Source organism: Rhopalosiphum maidis, chromosome 1 (genome assembly GCF_003676215.2).
Source record: "Rhopalosiphum maidis isolate BTI-1 chromosome 1, ASM367621v3, whole genome shotgun sequence".
Taxonomy (NCBI): Eukaryota; Metazoa; Arthropoda; class Insecta; order Hemiptera; family Aphididae; genus Rhopalosiphum; species Rhopalosiphum maidis.
The window spans coordinates 76,514,900-76,526,329 of NC_040877.1; the positions used below are offsets into that span (position 1 = coordinate 76,514,900).

General features: G+C 29.4%; 1 protein-coding gene across 2 annotated transcripts in view; it reads right to left on the minus strand.

The window, feature by feature from the left end:
- LOC113559191 (band 4.1-like protein 4) overlaps positions 1-1,543 on the minus strand; it is a 143,471-nt gene extending 141,928 nt beyond the window's left edge. For both annotated transcript variants that reach the window (XM_026964818.1, XM_026964816.1), the window contains exon 1: positions 1,240-1,543. The gene's annotated coding sequence lies outside the window, so the exon portion shown is untranslated. The remainder of the gene's footprint in view (positions 1-1,239) is intronic.
- Positions 1,544-11,430: the final 9,887 nt, after the last annotated feature.

Sequence of the window (11,430 nt, forward strand, 5' to 3'; positions counted from 1 at the left end):
AAACTATTCAATGATTATTGTTTTAGGTGAAAAATACAGAAATTCATAAAATTACAAATTTAATTGTCATATCGTATATCATAGTTATAAACACTCTTTACAATATTATAAAAATTAAGCTATTTTTTTACCGTTAAAATATCCTTTCATGTAAATTGTATAAAAATTATTTTTAATTCTTAAATGTATTAAATGACTTAGATTCACCTTTTATACAGTTATAAAGTAAAGAAATTTTACACTAAATTTGTACAAAAAAAATGTAGATACCTACATTTATTTGGACCATAGAAAAAATAAATAATCTCTATAAAATTAATTTCTAACCAGTAATGGTATTCAGTAAAAAAAATCCTAACATGATATTAATTTGATATTATAGAAAAAATCTATTCATTTAATAATCATGTTTGGAATATGAACGTTGGTAATGATTTTTATTTAATATACCTAACTATTGTTTTCGGTATCACTACAACTTCACAGTTATCATTATAATAATATAATACAAATAGATATAACAGATAATAAGAAGGTTAATTAAACTGAAACATAAAACCTATAACTAAAGAAGCAATACCGTATTAATATTATTTTATTTATTCATACACTTGCGTTTATATACGTTCTCAATTTATATTCTATACATCTAAAAACTTGTACTGCCTTTAAAGAATTTAACTTTCAATTCGGATATTTTATTAACATTTAACCACATTCTAAAGTATAAATTATATTTTGAGCCGTATTTAAAAATGTTTAACTATAATAAAACGTATTAAAAAGTAGGAAGTTAAGATAATTAATAATATTACTCTGCTAATTATTATTACGTTAATAAATTTTAAAAATTTTATGTTTTTTATAAATACCTATTAATAATTTTCATAAAATAATATTATAACAAAAACTATATAAATATTTATTAATATATCTATTGAATGTATTTGTAAAACAATTATAAAACAAAATAAACATTTTAAATAAAATATTTAATTTAAAACCAATATTCTAGACTCCTATTAAATTTAAAAATTTAATCAAAATTAGATGACTAATATATCATAAACTTTTTGTCTAATCGTTTGTATATGTAAGTTTTCCTACATATCCCTGTACAACAAATATTGTAGTAATATCTAACGATTCATTTTGAAAAATTTAATTACGTTTATTAGTTTTCTTTGTCAGTAACAACGTTGCAATTATTTTTGTTTTCTAAATTTCCAATCAACTAACCTCGATCACAACGATTGGATCCACCGCTTAAGCAACGAAGATGCGTATATTCTGCTGTACATCGGATATTTCGTAATTATTCCTTTCGTCAAGTATAATAATTACTTATCACGTAAATATTTTAAACACGCACTTCTTACACAAACACACATATACACACACGCACGTAGAAATGATTTACAAAAATAATACACGTCAATATAAATATAAAATTAAAAGAACTAAAATTTAACTTAATAATAAGCCACTAAACAATAATAATAATAAAAATAAACGCGCCCGGCGTACTGTACGAGAGCATCCGAAGGACTACTCACATGGAGTGGCTCGGATGGCTGCTGGAACGGCCGCGCGGCGGGAACGACGCGGAGAACAGGTGAACTGGAGTGCCGCCGCCGCCACCGCACGGCGCTGCCAACATTGTATATATGTATTTTGGATGTGTAAAATATATATATATATATTATGTGCGTGTATCGTGTATGCTGTAGTCACTATAATGTTCTCGGAATATATTACATAAGTCATTACTCATTAGTATTCCATTGGTCGTCGTGTTCGTCGGTCCATGCAGACATTATAATCAAAAACATTCGTAAATATTTTCACGATTGTCCGAGGACTCACCGACATAAATATATAATATATTACGTTTCATTAAGTTATCATTATTTTAATATTTCTAATATATATTCGTTTTGTGCAACATAAAAACTACAGGGATAGAAAGTGGAATGGACGGATGATGTGATATTAACTACTCTAGCTGGGATTAAACTCGTCGTACATTATTTTCACATGGATATCGATAAGCACACTCAATTCACTTCCAACATGACCAACAATGTTTAAAAATCCTTGAATTTATGGATACAACTACATGATTTAGAACTATTAAATTTATTTTAACTTTATCGGTGTAGAAAACATCCTAGTTAATGTGCCCCGTATTATACTAGAAGTCATAAGAGTTAAGGTAGAATAATTTAAACTAATTTTAAATAAATAATTAAATTTAAATGTAGCCACTCAATATTAATAATAAATAATTTATATTAAATCAGATTTTCACTTTTTTAATGCATATTGCATAACAATTGTAAATCAATTTAATAATATAAATATACCACAAACATAGATAGTTCGTAAATAAGTTATATTATAATACTTGCCTAAAATTAAAACTTAATAGTTTTTTTAAGTTTCATTTGTCATTTGATTACATATAATAATGCGTTTCTAGTAAGTAATAATAGTAAAAAAATAACAACTTAAAATACTCGTATAATGATATACAGAAAAAAATACATTATTATTTAAATTTTAAAACAAAAAAAAAATAAAATAAGAAGATACAAATGTACAATTACAATTAAAAAATGAAACATTTTACTACAAATTATGAAAAAAAAGATTACGCAGTGACCTATGATTAAATAATCTATCTCATCATGATATACGAGTAAAACAATAAAACTGTTTTCTTCTTATTAAAATCAGACTTATAAATGATTTCATATTGTATTGTACCCACATTCTCTATTTATAATAATTCATTTCGCTATCATATAAAAAATATAACATATAATATTGCACTTTAAAATTATTGAAAAATATTTATTAAAAAAATATCATAATATTATAATTTATAGTATTGTAAAATTGGATCCACAACCGTGGTGCACCACAATAGCCTATTTATAACGCCGTGTGTATACAATTTTGTTATTGAAATGTATTTTAAAAATGCAAACACTGCATGTTATTTTATTGAAACAATGATTTATGTATTTCATTCATATTATAATAATTAATTATAAAAGTTATAATAATAGATTGCAGCATTTGTAAAAATGCATGAGTTTATTATTATTTATCAAACATAAATTTTAAAATTACGTAATTTATACTTAACGTGTACTTATTATAGTGAGAATAGATATAAAAAAAAATATAAATACATAGCCAAATCTCAATAACGTGATTTTTTTTCCTAACCTTTATAGATTTTTTTGTATATTCAATGATATAAAACCAATATAATATTCAAGTTAGATAATAATTTTGTTTTAATCTACCATAAAATTCAAATTACTGAGAATTGACTATATTTAACTCACTGTATTCACATCTACTCAATTTACCTAATTTTAGGAATTTACCTAAGTTTCAAACATAATATACTAACGGAGTGTTTTACAAAATTCAGAGAAAAAGACAATTTTTTAGAGCACATCCCACATCACTTCAAAGCTAATAAATAAGTTGTAAAATTAATCTATGTAGAAGTTTTTTTATAATCTGTTTTTTGTATATTTCTATTCTGCAAATACTTTTTCATAAATTTCAATAGCCTTTGCTACGGAGATTTACTATAATAATAATAAAAAAAAATTAAAAATATAAGATCTATCTTTTAAATGAATAATCCAAAGCAATTAAAATGCACAAATGCGAAATAATACACGACTATTTTAACCACTAACCAAGTTAATCAAGTTTTATTTAGATTTTACAAGCCCATACACACATATTTTACCAATATATAACCATAAATTGGTCTTTAATCTAAGACTGTGAACATGATTTCTTCATGGGGGAGGGGTTATAGAAATACTGAAATTTAGTATCTATAATAAAAAAGTATTATGTTTATCTTAATTTTTAAGTTTATAAAAAGTGGTTATTAATCATAATTTTTCGATCATACTTAAGAAGTCTTGCACAAAGAATCTTCCTTTTAATTCGATAAATCCAATAACTGTTGATCTAAATGTAAAAAAAGATAATGGGAAAGGTTTGAACCCCCAACCACCCTTGCACATTAGCCTAATTAGATCATAGAGGTGCATAGTAGTATTATATGAACTAAGCTGTAGATGTAATTATTTAAATCAGCAAGAAAGTCTAATCGTATTAAATACTAAATAGTAACATAATGATAATAATTTGACGTATATTAATTATTTAAATGGCATACAATGGAAGAATATCCTAGATAATTATTTTAAAGGTATTATTAACATTTTTAGAAATGTCTTTTTTTACATAACTATTGCCTATTTGAAGCATTACAAAACAATATTTTTGAAAAAAAAATAATTTTTTTTAACATCTACGAAATATCGTTATTTTTTATTAAGTTTTTACTTTTTCTAAAGACTGTTTACAATTTATTTTAACTGTGCATCCAAAAAAATCGAAACTTTTCAATAAAACGAGTGTTGATTATTTAAATATTTCAAATAACGACCTATATAATATAATTAATGTAATTAAAACATCACGGCGTACAGTGTCACGCGGTAGGAAGTCGTGATAGCACGAATAACAACGGTCCTACATATTATAATATTCTCACATTACATCCTCATTATAATACTCGCGATCGACGATAGAATATTATAATATTGTTTTAATGTATAGGCTAGGTGGTACAGACGGACAACACACATCAGCTTGCTAATGAAAACTCACAGAACGTCGCATATATACAACTGTCAACCTATTTTATTCTGTTGTTATTTTTCATAATTATTTTACATTTGTACCTACGTAAGTAGGCTAAAATCTGTACCTATACAGTTTATGTTATCTAACTTGTTTCAAAAATGAAATTTTTTTTTTTATTTGACTTGTTCTTATAACTCAATAAGGTTATTTTGTATTTGTTATATATTTCAAAAAATAATATAGTTAAATATAACATTAAAATTATGTTTTGGTTCAATAAATTTAACATTTTGCACGAGCAATAGCTTGAAGACTAAAAAAATACAACACTGCAGATAGGGAGGTTAAGGTATTGTTTGATATATGTTTTGAGAGGGGTGGTTTGTTGGTGGGTTTCAAGAAAACATCCATAATTACATACATATCGTACTATATATACATTTTTTCACTCAGCGTAAAAAATAGTTCCGATGCCACTGACTTTGAGTGTGAGCTGACACTATCATCGGCCGCCATTCGAAAATACTGCAACGACCTGGCGTTACAGTGGCACTCGCCGATGAAGCATGCTGACCGACTGCTGACGGCCGCACTGATCTACTAATAAGCAACGGTAGAACAGTGGCGACGGCGTTATAAGCACCTAACGGACTGGCTACCCGCGTTCAAGTCGTGAAAACCTCCCCTTGCCCGACACCGTCAATTCCGTGCCATTCGCGGGTTGGACCTGAGCACCGGATGAGCAAGGCCCACGGTGGACGACGACAACGCCATACGCGCCGTTTATGACCTGGCCGAGACATACTGCAAACACGGTCAGCGCCATCGTGGTCGCCGAACTGGTCGTTCACGGTGAGCCGGCCGGTCACCTGACATCCACACTTCGGTACCAAGTCGTAAAGCAGCGGCAGCGGTGGCGACGACGGCGCGTTTGACTGCTTCGGCGGTGCAGCGGTGATGACAGAGTACGTCCGTAGTATAGTCATCGCGTATGTTGGCAACACCGACCCTTCGCTGTTCAACGAGTAGAAGACGTTCCCTTCTGGAGGGCGCACCGACATCGGAATGGTGAAAAATTAAATATGTACCTACTACCTATCTATAGTATGTAAGATACGTCCTAAATAATATTATTATTATTAAATTGTCGCGACTATATAATAATGTTCGTGTCGCCTATACATTATTGAGTTGTGCTTGCGTAATTTATTAATACTGTAATAATCCTACACGAACCTATACCGTCTTATTAAATTATTTTTTTCTTAATAATATTTAAATGACCATTATTTTAGGTGCCTTCGGTCATTTTTTCCCTCAGAAACCTTAAATTATAGTTGTAACTTATTACCGAGCGTAATAATAATAATAATACACATAATAGATAGGCAATGCCTAATGGCATCTATATTATATTAAGATTATGAAACGTACGATGTTAGGATTTTAGGTACTCACTGACTGGTGACTGCATAACTACATAATTTAAAGCAGGCATCATTTACGTAGCACTCACGCACAAACATTTTTGTGTCCACAGCGGACTCGATAAAAATAAATAATAATAAGAACAAACTCAGGTTAAAATTAAATTACCACATCACTCAGGATATAAAAAAAATACGTTGAAACTTACATATTTCACTTGGTTAAAAACGATGGAGCAAAATTTAAAAAAATATTTTTCATTTCGACATTACATAATCATATTTTTAAGTTTTATCATTTATATTTTACAGTAACAATCACTCATCGATGGTATTTTGCAGACGCAGTATTCTTGTCTGTGATCACACGGTTGTGTAGCGCACTGGAATGTAAAAACCACGGACTGTCGGTAGGTCATATTGATAAGTACCTAGTATGTTATGATCATAGCTGATTATAGTCATAAGTGGTTAACATATTTACTAATATCAAAGATATTGCAATGTTTTATTGTCCTGCGATCGGAGCTGGTAGGGCGCGTAAGCCAAACCTAACCCTCGAATGTAAAAATAGTATACCTTTAGGGAGGAAAAGGAGGAGACTTCTTCGGTGTTAGGTGGGAGAAACTCACCCTTTTGGTAGATGGGTAATCTAACAAGTACGTATCTACCAGTAACCCTTCGAGTAGACCTTGCCACTTATAAATATGATAAGTAGTCACTTTCAACACCAACCTACAGACCTCTCATGACATTGCCAGTTACAATAATACGAGTAGTCGCTCCCTACGCCTACCCACTTTGGTCGTAGCTTTGAGCCCGGACTATTGACTGTTATCAATTAGCTGCAAGGAATAGACATAATTACCATGAAAATGTTAAATATAAAACGGCTATAGCTTTGAAACGAAGTCTGAGCGAGAAATTATGATTGCATCATCGTTCTTAACTCATTAAAATATGCAGATTCTACAAAAAAAAATGGCACAGCAGGTCGGCAACACCTATTTTAAAATCCGTCTCTAACGTGCCGTTGATGGTGGTCTTACACTTACAACTTACTGACTACTGTCTAAAACCAAAAATATAATACCGCATAAACCACAGCTGTCTGTTTTTTCTTTATTTCCCGGGTCCGGTCGATAGACGATCGTATTGTCTTTGTGTAAACACCAATTAAAAATTAACCACAATAATAATACCATATAATATTATCACAAGGTATAAGTGGTATAACTACAGTGCTCGCACTTTTAAAGCAACTCATTGAAAAGCGGACAAAAATTACCCCATTCGTTTTCATGTTTACCACAACGACCGACGAAAATCCTATAGGGAGAAAAAGAGCGCCAGGCAGATTACTAATCATTTTAATCCATAATATTGCCTCCGCGGACTGTATGGCCGTATTTACGTGTATCTGGCAATGATCAGACTTAAAAATTTAAATTGTTTCAAATCTAAGTTTTAAAAATTTTTTAGGTATTAGAGGAACTGATTTTACGAGTTATACGCGCGGTAAAATTGATTAACTGAAATTAGTCGTTTGATATCGTCAAATGAAAACAAAGTAATAACATGTATTTTAGTATTCATTAGTATTAAAAATTAGCTATCCCTAACAGAATATAAATTCATCAAACTATCGTATATTAAAACGATATCACAATATATTATACATATTATAATAAATTATGATTATTATGTAATTTACATAAAATTAGTAAATAAATTATATTATAATGACGAAAATTCTGTGAATTATCAACTATATACAACAAATTTATGCTGCAACAAATTAATTATACACCAATAAATATGACCTAAAGCATTCGGCCAATTGACGAAAATTCATTGTATTTTTATCCGATATTAGGTGGCCAAACATTATTTTACATAATAAATTGGTAACTATTGGCTAATGCAAAATGTATAATGATGGTAAATTGATAACAAGCCATATGGTGTGCAATGCATCCATATTTAACATTTTAGGGCAGTGACACCTACTCACTTTCGACTTGAATGATCAATATAAGCAACTAAATTATCTTGAAATTATTAAATATTGATTAAAGATATAACTATAAGCCAAAACTATAAGCCAACTTCATATAAAGTAAACATAATAATTTTAACTATGATTTTCATTCGAATTAATCTTCTTTAGCTTTTACTACTTATAAGTATTGTATTCTTTTCGTACTTCATATTTATTTTATACTCCGAAACAATTAATGGGTGGTCAACCTAATGTACACATTATACATACTTGCCCGGTTTGTATGTTATGTTATACCTACTTCGTAGATAAATCATCATTGATTTTATTATACTATAAATATTCATATACCTAAATTTAAAAATAATGTCGCATATTTAATGTCAATGATTTATTGTTTTTGTAATATATATATATAGGTATTAAAAAGGTAGGACTGATGGTATTTTTAGTATACCGGTAATTACCATTTACCAGTATATATATTTTCATATATTTACATATAATTTAGTATATCAGTATTCTGTGATTCGATAATTGAAGTAGAAGATAATGGATTATGATTACTATTTAAATTATAATATTGGATTTGTGTAAAAAATCTCGTTTTTTTTGTTATCCTGATCATATAAATTAGAACTGAAAATTTTTAATTTTGATATTTTCAAAGTACAAACTATAGACTGCCCATCAAAAGAACACGCCGGTTCTGAGCGATCCTCTGCGTCACCATCCTATCAAAACTGGTTCACTTATGGCTGGTATCATTGGGGAATGCGCAGAAAAACTGATTTTGGTTGGTTTGCGGCGCGTTCTCTCGCTGGACAGAGTATAGATCCTATTTGCTAACAATTTCATCAATCATCTTCCTCAAAATATAACAAAATTTAAACATATATAAATGATATGTCCAAGTAACAATTATAATATATACCTAACAGAAATATAACAGAATTTAACACATAAACATCTTTGTTTCAATTGGTGTGTAAAAACAATTAAAAATTAAAGGTAGATTCCGTATTATTATTAGACATGAACAGTCTCATGGGTTCATTACTCATATAATTGGTAGAATTGAAGAGGTATGCGGATTGTTGAAGTAGGTAGAACGATAGGATCGTTGGGAAACTTTAAAGTTTAAAGTAAATTAAGGAAAGTTAGGTTGGAGAATCGACATCATCTATTGCACTCGGCTAATGGAACTAAACCTAGAAGAGTGACAACGGGATAATAATCATGTGGAAGACAAGCAGAACTGCAGAAGGCTACCCAAAAGGTATTAATCCACTGCTGGTAAATCGCAAAAACTTTCAATAAATCCTTTCAAGCTGGTTATAGCATTATCAGTATAATATGCGGGTTCCAAATTACAGCACCATGTTCAAGTACAGGCCGAATGATAGTGCAATAAAGAATCTTAATAGAAGATTTAAGTCTAAAATAATTAAACAATAAATCCCATAACTAAGTCCTTAGTCTAACACTTTTAAGGCTTATCTGAATACAAAGACTTGGGTCAGTGTTACTACCTAGTCAACTTAAAACCAAAATCCTTAAAAAAGTTCATTTTAACATAAAATAATAAAATCTCGAAAAAGATAAAAGAACATTCTGAACATTAGAAGAGTATGGATTTACTAGAGAACGTTATAACTTTACATTAATTAGATATGTTTAGAAATGATTCTAAATCTCCAAACAGTTCCATGAATTGATTAATGTCACTTTGAAAAGTATTGATGATTTACATAATATAGAGTTTAATCGTTTAATGTCATTATCAAAACATTCAAAACATATAGATAACAACGTTGATGAAGAATATGACCCCATCAGTTAATACAAATAGAGAACAATACAAGTAACAAGTGCCCCTGAGTATACTAAAAATAAATTTTTAAATAAATTATTTTATTTATTGTATCATTATTGTACATATACTAAGTAGGCACCTATCCATATTCCACTAAATAAAAAAGTTTCCCCCGAGTATAAAATGAAAATTGGCCTGCTTAAATTTAAGCATCTCTATTAATTGAACATTTCTAGGTAGTAACAATATTTACCACATACGTAATTTAATTTATGAAAACCCATTGAAGCTCTATGATCACCCTTAAAAAAATAACCTAAATATTAGTATAGCCAGTTTAAGTGTAATTATGTCCATCACTGATAGATACCCCTTTAAGCCCTTTTGTAATTTTTTCTGTTAATATTAATCTTATATTTACTTATGTTCATTTACACAAGAGATACCTAGGTATCTATATTATTGTTTATGTGCATCTACTTTTATCAGGTGTTTTACTTGTTACATTAGTGACTGATTTATTATGTTTACCTAGTTAAGTTACTCTTTTTCTATTTAATTTGTAACTTTAACAAAACTAACATTTAACTCTAAATTTAATTTACATTTTTCTAGAACAACCTAATAAGCTGGCCACGCCCCATCCGCCACAGAGATCCGTCACATTTCTACAACTTATCGACTGCATAATATATTATATAGGTAACATGTGATAGTTATAAATTATAATTATAACTATTATGTAATTAACGATATATTTATTAAATAAGGCAACCATACATTTTTTATTATTACTTTATATTTTTATAACATCGTATTGATTTAAATATTTACAAATAAATTTTAGCCTCGTAAAAATCTGAACACACGGTAGGTTGCAGTATATTGTTGCATTGAAAGACTACAACCGTGTTTTGGAATTTCAACTATTTTGAGTGCCATTCAATGGTCAATAAATAAATAACAATTTGTTCGTTGTATGTGTGTTTGTTAAAAGAAATGAAAAAAAGGTCACGTAACGTACCGTGTATAAGCTATACAGACACCTATATATTATGCACTCCCCAAGGCACCCCGCGTCGGAATAGAAAGAGTTCGGTTACTGGCGTTACTGCACCACACACAAAATAATATATAGTCATACTCGGTTTAGTATACCTTATACATACCTAAATATCTATATGCCTAATCCACATAATACCTACTCCACAGTCCGCGCTCGTCTTGACATTTTACGACTGTAAAAAACGCGTATTGTTAAATCCAGTCGTAACTCATCTATCGACGACAGACTGTCGTATTACCTGTGTAAGTTCTTATATTATTGTTATTATTATGTTAACATAGCTATACAGCCGACAGACTGACCGATATTTAGTATTATGTTATTTAATATTTGCGACTATAGAGATATTAAAGACTAATACACCAATAGGAATCCACCGTCCCCACATAAACATTTATACCTACCTACAATGGCGTTAACACTATTG